Source organism: Rana temporaria, chromosome 9 (assembly GCF_905171775.1).
Source record: "Rana temporaria chromosome 9, aRanTem1.1, whole genome shotgun sequence".
NCBI classification, from domain to species: Eukaryota; Metazoa; Chordata; class Amphibia; order Anura; family Ranidae; genus Rana; species Rana temporaria.
In genome coordinates, this window is record NC_053497.1 from 173426489 (window position 1) to 173435697 (window position 9209).

The window sequence follows — 9209 nt, forward strand, 5'->3', positions numbered from 1 at the left end:
TTCCACATGTTTGCTGTGTCCCCCACATGACTTCTCACAAATTGCAAATGGGAGTTCTTATAACTTTCTTTCTCCAATGTCTTTCTTCTTGTCACTCTTCCATAAAGGTCAGATTTGTGGAGAGACCACTAATAGTTGTCCTGTGGACAGATTCTCCCACCTGAGCTGTGGATCTCTGCAGCTCCTCCAGAGTTACCATGGGCCTCTTGGCTGCTTCTCTGATTAATGCTCTCCTTGCCCGGCCCGGTCAGTTTAGGTGGACAGCCATGTCTTGGTAGGTTTGCAGTTGTGCCATACTCTTTCCATTTTCGGATGATAGATTGAACAAAGCTCTGTGAGATGTTCAAAGCTTGGGATATTTTTTTTAAAACCTAACTCTTCTTTAATCTTATCAACAATCTTATCCCTGACCTGTCTGGTGTGTTCATTGGCCTTCATTATGCTCACTAACAAACCTCTGAGTGTCTCACAGAAGAGCTGTATTTATACTGAGATTAAATTACACCCAGGTCGACTCTAATTAGGTGACTTCTGAAGGCAATAGGTTCCACTAGATTTTTGTTAGGGGTATCAGAGTAAAGGGGGTTGAATACAAATGCTCCCCATACTTTTCACATATTTGTTTGTAAGAAAATTTGAAAACCATTTATCATTTTCCTTCCACGGCACAATTATGTGCCACTTTGTGTTGGTCTATCACATAAAATCCCAACACAACATCCCGCCTGAGGCGCACACGCGCGCCCCGCACGCCGACGCGCGTGCCCGGGGAGAAATGCCTGATTGTCTGTTCATACAGTGTATGAACAGCGATCAGTAATTTCCCCAAGTCAGTCCACCCCCCCTTCAGTTAGAACACACCCAGGGAACATAATTAACCCCTTCCCCACCCCCTATTGTTAACCCTTTCCCTGCCAGTGGCATTTTTATAGTAATGAATGCATTTTTATAGTACTGATCGCTATAAAAATCGCCAATGGTCCCAAAAATGTGTCAAAAGTGTCCGAAGTGTCCGCCATAATGTTATTAAAAATATAAAAAAAAAAATATTTATAAAAATGCCATAAAACTATCCCCCATTTTGTAAACACTATAACTTTTGCGCAAACCAATCAAAAAACGCTTATTGCGATATTTTTTTTACCAAAAATATGTAAAAGAATACGTATCGGCCTAAACTGAAAAAAAAATATATATATATTTTTGGGGATATTTATTATAGCAAAAAGTAAAAAATATAGCTTATTTTTCAAAATTGTCGCATTTTTTGTTTATAGCGCAAAAAATAAAAATGGCAGAGGTGATCAAATACCACCAAAAGAAAGCTCTATTTGTGGTAAAAAAAACGTCAGTTTTGTTTGGGAGCCACGTCGCACGACCGCGCAATTGTCAGTTAAAGTGACGCAATCACATAAACTGGCCCGGTCATTGGGCAGCCAAATCCTCCAGTGCTGAAGTGGTTAATGCATCCACAATTTTTTTAGACAAACTTTATGGACCTTATTTTGGGAGGTGTATTTATTTATCGTACTACCTCTGGAAGGGTTTCTAAGGTAAATGTGTTTTTTTTTTTCCTCCCTTTTATGAAGTTGAACTGAACAAATGTCCCTTTATTATTTCAAATTCGGAAATTATGCAACTCTTAAAAGACTACAAAATTGTAGGTTACAAAGCCGAAAGCCTGGAAAATAAATGGAAATATGAACCAAGGTAAGTAGAGGCAGCAGAGAAGGTGTTGACCATAATAACAGAATTACGAAAAACAAGATCATTAATTTGAAACGTTCTTAAAAACCCCCCCCCCCCCCCAGTTGATTATAGTGATTAAATCAAATAATTACTACATACAACAAAGAACAAAAAGTACCACTGATGTGGGTCATTTTTATAGTACACCATTTTTTTTGTTATTATTATTATTATTATTTCTCCTGAAAGAGAATACCTAACCATTGTATAGTGGTAGGTGTTAAGCAGACAATGGCCCAGATTCAAGAAGCTATTGCGCCCGCGCAACCATAGGTTGCGCGGCGCAATAGCTGTTTTGCTCCCGCGTAGCGAATGCCCCTGATTCAGGAACATCGCTACGCGGACTGCAGCCTAGGATATGACAGGCATAAGCCTCCTTATGCCTTCAGATCTTAGGCTGCATTCTTGCGTTGGCCGCTAGGGGGCGCGGCCATTGTGATCTGTGTATAGTATGCAAATTGCGTACTAACACCGATTCACAAAAGTTGCGCGGGCCCTGCGCACGCAAGGTACGGAGTTTTCGTACGGCGACTTTAGCATAAGGCTGCTCCTACTCATAGTAGGCGCAGCCAATGCTAAAGTATAGCCACCCTTCCCGCTCGTGAAATTTGAATTTCACGTCGTTTACGTAAGTGATTCGTGAATGGCGCTGGACGCCATTCACGTTCACTTAGAAGCAAATGACGTCCTTGGAAAGTTTCCCGACGGAGCATGCGCTGTTCGCTCGGCGCGGGAGCGCGCCTAATTTAAATGATTCCCGCCCCCGGGATCATTTACATTAGGCGCCCTTACGCAGGGCAAATTAGCATAGCGCCCGCGCAATTTACGGAGCTGCTGCTCCGTGAATCGCGGGCAAATCTAAATATTTGCGTGGGCCCAGAGCAAAAATCGTTGCCCTTTGCCCACGCGAATATTGCGCGGCTCTACCTGAATCTGGGCCAATGTTTGTATAGAATGATTTTGTTCCAACAAGTGTTTTGTTACAGAGCCCAGAAAAAAGAAAATACCTAAATATGAATCTAACTAAATAATTAGCTGCTTGAAATGAATATTTCTGAATGACAATTTAGAACATTTAAAGCACATGAGCCTTCTTGCCTATATATAAACCCTTATGCCACGTACACAAGATCGGAAATTCCGACAACAAAACCGTGGATTTTTTTCCGATGGAATGTTGGCTCAAACTTGTGTCACACAAATCTTGTCGGAAATTCCGACCATCAAGAACGCGGTGACGTACAAGACGTACGACGAGCCGAGATCAATGAAGTTCAATAGGCAGTTCGGCTCTTCTGCTTGATTATGAGCAAGCGTGGTTTTTGGGGCATACAGACGATCGGAATTTCCGACGAGAACTTTTCTTGTTGGAAAATTTGAGAACCAGCTCTCAAGTTTTTGTTGTCAGAAATTCAGACAGAAAAAGTCCAATGGAGCCTACACAGGGTCGGAGTTTCTGACTAAAAGCTCAAATCAAGCTTTTCTTGTCGGAAATTCTGACTGTGTGTACGGGGCATTAGGCTGGGTTCACACTGAGGAACGAAGGGGGTCTGGTACGTCTCTATCCATTTCAAGTCTGGTTTAAACCCAAATTTTGGGCAGAATTCGGACCTGAAACAGACCAGAAGACACACAGGACTCCTGTGCAATTCTATAAAGTCCAGTACCAATTCCTTACTGCCCATCAGTGAAGCCTCATCAGTGAAAAAGAAAAATTACATATTTGCTAAATTTTATAACAGAAATAAAGAGGGGTATATGTGTCCAGTGGTTTAAGTCCAGTGAATATTCAGGATTTTGTTCCTTCAAGATTGACTGATTTGATTCTTTGGCCGCCTAAAGCGAAGAGAGGACTCTTTGGAAAAGACCCTTATACTGGGAAACCCTGAAAATTCACTGGAAGGACAGATCCTGAAGCTGAAACTCGAATACTTTGGCCACCTAATGCGAAGAGAGGACCCACGCCGGGAAACATGGAAGGAAAAAGGAAAAGTGGATGACAGAAGACAAGATGGATAGATAGCATCATCGAAACAACAAACATGAAGTTAAGCAAGCTCCGGGAAGCAGCAGAGGACAGAAAAGCCTGGAACGCTATGGTCCATGAGATCACGAAGAGTCAGACGCAACTAAATGACTGAACAACAACAACAAGGTTAAGTAATTACAATTAATTAAATTAAGTAATTAAATTGTTATTTAATGACAAAGTTATTGCAGAATAAACCAGTCAATACTATGGTGTTGAAGAAGACTCTTGACAGACCCTTGGATGGCGAAAAATTTTAATCAATCTTGAAGGAAATAAACCCTGAATATTCACTGGAAGGCCAGATCTTGAAGCTGAAACTCGAATACATTGGCTACCCAATGCGAAGAGAGGGCGTGCTATGGTCAATGAGGTCACGAAGATTATGACTGAACAACAACAACAACGTTAAGTAATTACAATTAATTAACCACTTAAGGACCGCCTCCTGCACATTTACATCGGCAAAATGGCACGGCTGGGCACATGCACGTACAGGTACGTCCTGTGCTAGTGCCCAGCCGTGGGTCGCGGGCCCTTCGCCCGTGACCCGGTCCGAAGCTCCGTGACCGGGACCGCGGGACCCGCAGACCCGATCGCTGCTGGAGTCCCACGATCGGTCCCCGGAGCTGAAGAACGGGGAGAGCAGTGTGTAAACACAGCTTCCCCGTTCTTCACTGTGGCAGCGTCATCGATCGTGTGATACCTTTTATAGGGATACACAATTGAAGACGTCACACCTACATCCACACCACCCTACAGTTAGAAACACATATTAGGTCATACATAACCCCTTAGGGGCCCCTTGTGGTAAACTCCCAAACTGCAATTGTCATTTTCACAGTAAACAATGCATTTTTTTGCTGTGAAAATGACAATGGTCCCAAAAATGTTACAAAATTGTCCAAAGTGTCCGCCATAATGTCGCAGTCACAAAAAAAATCGCTGATCGCCGCCATTAGTAGTAAAAAAAAAATAATAATAAAAATGCAATAAAACTATCCCCTATTTTGTAAACGCTATAAATTTTGCGCAAACCAACCAATAAACGCAATTTTTTTTTACCAAAAATAGGTAGAAGAATACGTATCGGCCTAAACTGAGGAAAAAAATAGTTTTTTTTATATATTTTTGAGGGATATTTATTATAGACAAAAGTAAAAAATATTGCATTTTTTTTCAAAATTGTCGCTCTATTTTTGTTTATAGCGCAAAAAATAAAAACCGCAGAAGTGATCAAATGCCACCAAAAGAAACCTCTATTTGTGGGGGAAAAAGGACGCCAATTTTGTTTGGGAGCCACGTCGCACGACCGCGCAATTGTCTGTTAAAGCGACGCTGTGCCGAATCGCAAAACCTGGCCGGGTCCTTTAAGCTGCCTAAAGGTCCGGGTCTTAAGTGGTTAAATTAAGTCATTAAATTGCTAAAGCGGGAGTTCACCCAAAACATTTTTAACATTAGATTGAGGCTCATTTTGTCAAGGGGAATCGGGTGTTTTTTTTTTAAATCGAAGCAGTACTTACCGTTTTAGAGATAGATCTTCTCCGCCGCTTCCGGGTATGGTCTTCGGGACTGGGCGTTCCTATTTGATTGACAGGCTTACGATGGTCGCATACATCGCGTCACGAGTAGCCGAAAGAAGCCGAACGTCGGTTGCGGCTCTATACGGCGCCTGCGCACCGACGTTCGGCTACTTTCGGAAAATCGTGACGGGATGTATGCGACCGTCGGAAGCCTGTCAATCAAATAGGAACGCCCAGTCCCGCAGCCCATACCCGGAAGCGGCAGAGAAGAAGATCGCTCTCTAAAACGGTAAGTACTGCTTTGATTTTTAAAAAAAACACCCGATTCCCCTTGACAAAATGAGCCTCAATCTAAGGTTAAAAATTAATAGGTAGATTCACAAAGAGTTAGGCCGGCTTATCAGTAGATAAGCCGACCTAACTCTGAATCTACGCCGGCGTTTGTTTAAGTGTATTCTCAAACAGAGATACACTTAAACAAAGCTAAAATAGGCCGGCTTGCGCCGTTTTATCTTAGCTTGCAATGTTTCTGTTGTTCGCTAGATGGCGCTTCCATTGCGGCCGGCGTCGATTATGTAAATGAGGGGATAACGCCAGGCCTACACTGTCGCATTACGTCGTTTCCGTAAGGGATAGGCCACCTAAAGTTATTCCACCTATGAGGTGGAATAACAATGTTAAGTATGGCCGCCGTTCCCGCCGCGAGGTTCGAATTTTTTACGTCGTTTGCGCAAGTCGTCCGCGAATCGGGATTCACGTCGTTTACATACACGTCGAAATCAATAGGCCCGTACGGCCTACATAGCCGCAATGCGCACTGGGAAATGTAGTCGCCTGGCGCATGCGCAGTGTCAAAAAACGTAAAAAAACGTGAGGTCAAGCCTCCTTTCCATACAACACGCCCCCCTACGAGTCATTTGAATTAGGCGCCCTTACGCCCGCTCGTTTTAGGCTACACCGCCGGTAGATTAGCAGGTAAGTGGTTTGTGAATCACTACTAGCCTAACTAATTTACGGCGGTGTAGCCTAAAAAGGCTAGGCTAGGCCGCCCTAAAGTTAGGCCCATCTACGTGAATCTACCTATAAGTTTTTGGGTGAACCTCCACTTTAAGTTCTTGCCAAATAAATCAGTCAATAGCAGGAATGTAAAAATGACTTTAGTTCATAAGGAGCATACAGGTGCAGGTGTGAGAGTAGAACCAGTTAAAGCGATGCAATGAAGGAAGAACAGAAAATACCTTCCGGCAAGAAATCTAACAAAGGTTTGAACAGCACAAAAGGACCTAAAATCGCACATTTTTCTCTCTTGGTTAATCTCCTTTCAAATTATTTTACAAAGTGCATGTAGCTAAATATGTGAACAATACTAAAATGACTGAAGCAAGATTTTAGTATTTTTTTTTCTCTTTCCCCCCAATGTTCCGACTTTAAATATACCAAGTCATAATACGTCGCAGCAGTGGTTTGTATTAACACAGAGATTTTCATCATAACGCTGATCAAAAGCTGAGTTTTTTCTTTTTTTTTCTTCTCCGGCTAATAAACTCCTCGCAGTGTGGAGCATCTTATTAAACTGCTCCGGTCTAAAATTAGAAGCCATTTCCACAAGCTGCACCTATCGGCGGGTCTTTGTGTGATTAAATGATAAAGGCCTCAAAAGTTAATGGAAATTATAAATCGCTGCAATCTCGCTAACAGAACTTTCTCTCCCAAATCATTCCAGTTCCATTACGTATTTTCTTATCTCAATTAAAGGCCGGATAAACGAGGCAATGATTTTTTTTTTTTTTTTTTTGTGCATACGGATTCTTGCCATTGTTATTTTAGAAAAATGGTGGGATTTACGGCGGAGATGGACTTGTGACCTCGGGAAGAGAGAATGAGATAGTAAATTGCATCATGAGCTAAGATCATTAATCTGTTTTAATGAAGCTGTGTACAAAATAGCTTCTGGTAGTTGTTATGTAACCCGCACGTGTATTGTATTTATTCCGTTGTCCTATTTAAAGGGTAATTCCACTTTGAGAATGTTTTTAGGCATGGAAACAAAGTAATCTTATTATCATTTTCACAAATAAAATGGGGGATTGGGAGTTTTCATTTTCTTTAACCACTTGCTTACTGGGCACTTAACCACTTAAGCCTCTGACCAATATGCAGCTAAAGGCCCAGGCCAGGTTTTGCGATTTGGCACTACGTCGCTTTAACAGACAATTGCGCGGTCATGCGACATGGCTCCCAAACAAATTTGACATCCTTTTTTCCCCCACAAATAGAGCTTTCTTTTGGCCCAGAGGTGTTTTTACAATTTGGCACTGCGCTGCTTTAACTGGTAATGCAATGTTGTACCGAAACTAAATTTGCTTCCTTTTCTTCCCACAAATAGAGCTTTCTTTTGATGGAATTTGATTGCCTCTGCGATTTTCATTTTTTGTGCTATAAACTAGAGCGACAATTTTGAAATAAATGCAATATTTTTTACTTTTTGCTATAATAAATATCCCCCAAAAATATATATAAAAAAAAATTTCCTCAGTTTAGGCCGATACGTATTCTTCTACATATTTTTGGTAAAAAAAAATCGCAATAAGCGTTTATCGGTTGGTTTGCGCAAAATTTATAGCGTTTACAAAATAGGGGATAGTTTTATTGCATTTTTATAAATTTTCTTTTTTTTTACTACTAATGGCGGCGATCAGCGATATTTTTTTTGTGACTGTGACATTATGGCGGACACTATGCACAATTTTAACACATTTTTGGGACCATTGTCATTTTCACAGCGAAAAATGCATTTAAAATGCATTCTTTATTGTGGAAATGACAGTTGCAGTTTGGGAGTTAACCACAAGGGGGCACTAAAGGGGTTATGTATGACCTAATATGTGTTTACAACTGTAGGGGGGTGTGGCTGTAGGAGTGACGTCATCGATTGTGTCTCCCTATAAAGGAGATGACACGATCGATGCAGCCGCCACAGTGAAGCACGGGGAAGCCGTGTTTACACGCGGCTCTCCCTGTTCTTCAGTTACGGGGAAGCCGTGTTCCCAGCGGCGATCGGGTCCGCGGGTCTCGCGGTCCCGGAGCTTCGGACCGGGCGTGGCAATAATGGCCACACTGATTGGCACTGGTAAGTTGCACTGCTAGGTGGCACTGGTGAGGCACTGATTGACACCACTGGTGCGCATTGATAGGTGGCACTTGTGGGCATTGCTAGGTGGCACTCATGGGCATTAATAGGTGGCACTGGTGGGCACTGTGAGCACTGGCAGGTGGCACTGGCAGGGGATATTGTTAACACAGATGAGGCAGAATTGCCTCTTCCTCTTCAAGACCGATGTCCCTTACACATAGCCAGTGATCGGCCTTTTTTTTCTCCTCACGCTATCAGCATGAAAAAAAAAAAGATTACCAAGCTTTTGTTTACATCACGTGATCAGCTGTCATAGGCTGACAGCTGATTACGTGGTAAGGGGCCGGGATCTGTGATCACCTGGGGAGCATGTGAAGGAGAGGACGTCTAGCTAATCAGGTGTTTCAAATAACAGAAATTAATGTCTCTTGTAATTAATGATGAATTGCTTGTGCAATTTTTAACTAAAAATGTATGCTTAAAAGCCTCTTGATTTGGTCAAGAGACCAGATCCTTGCTTTACTTGCCTGATGATCTACAGTAGGTGAACCCGATTTTGTGTCAATCTCGCTCTCTTTCTCGGCGAGATTGAGCACCTACGAGCCCCATCGCGGGAGCCAGCGCCGAGCTGGCTTGCCGCGATGGAGACAGAGCCGTCATAGAAGCGACGGGAGATCCGACTTGGATTCCCGCCAATTCTACACGTGTGCGGCGTTTGTTATGAATCCTGAGGGGGAAGTCCCCGCCGGATTTTAAATAAAAATCCGGCATGGGT